The following is a 662-nucleotide window of genomic DNA, read 5'->3' as shown; positions in this document are numbered from 1 at the left end:
TTAGAGACAAAATTCGAAACCTGTTTGACAAGAGTTTTAACACGAGACTGTACACACGTAATCAACACACAGGCGAAAATTAAAACACAAATGATTTGATAACAGAGACTGATACCAAATCGAAGCCCTTTTTAATCTCCACAGAAATGCTTCCCTAGAATTACACAGCAGAGCTGTTTGATCCAGAGAGAATGAAACAGAAAAAAAAAGTGGTTTTGCACTCTGCGACAATGATCTCCATTGGACCGTATGTCACAGGGAATTCAAATACAAAGTGTTGTCGACGAGAGGATAACAATAACACTTTGCAAATTTTACTCGAAGTTCAAGGCAGAGGTTCGACAACATGCAATCATGGCTCGGATATTTTGGTTTGTTTGTTTGTGAATGACTGTATGTGTTTATTGTCTTAGGTTGCACCTGTTTGACGAGGTTATGTCATGGGCTAGAGAGAGAGGGACGTGAATAGTTTGATAAGGTTTTATATATAAAGTTTCCAGTTGTTGTGGAGTAATTGGTGTTTCGTACATTTTGTGGAGTGATCATTTTAGATATGTTTCAGATTAAGAGTTATTTGAGATGATTCAAAATGATCAAATAGTATGTGTCTCAGAAACTTTAAATTTTCTCGCCTGGTTCTCCATTTATAATACTTTCCTTGT

This window comes from Penaeus monodon, chromosome 24 (assembly GCF_015228065.2).
Source record: "Penaeus monodon isolate SGIC_2016 chromosome 24, NSTDA_Pmon_1, whole genome shotgun sequence".
Taxonomy (NCBI): Eukaryota; Metazoa; Arthropoda; class Malacostraca; order Decapoda; family Penaeidae; genus Penaeus; species Penaeus monodon.
This window is presented reverse-complemented; position numbering follows the sequence as displayed.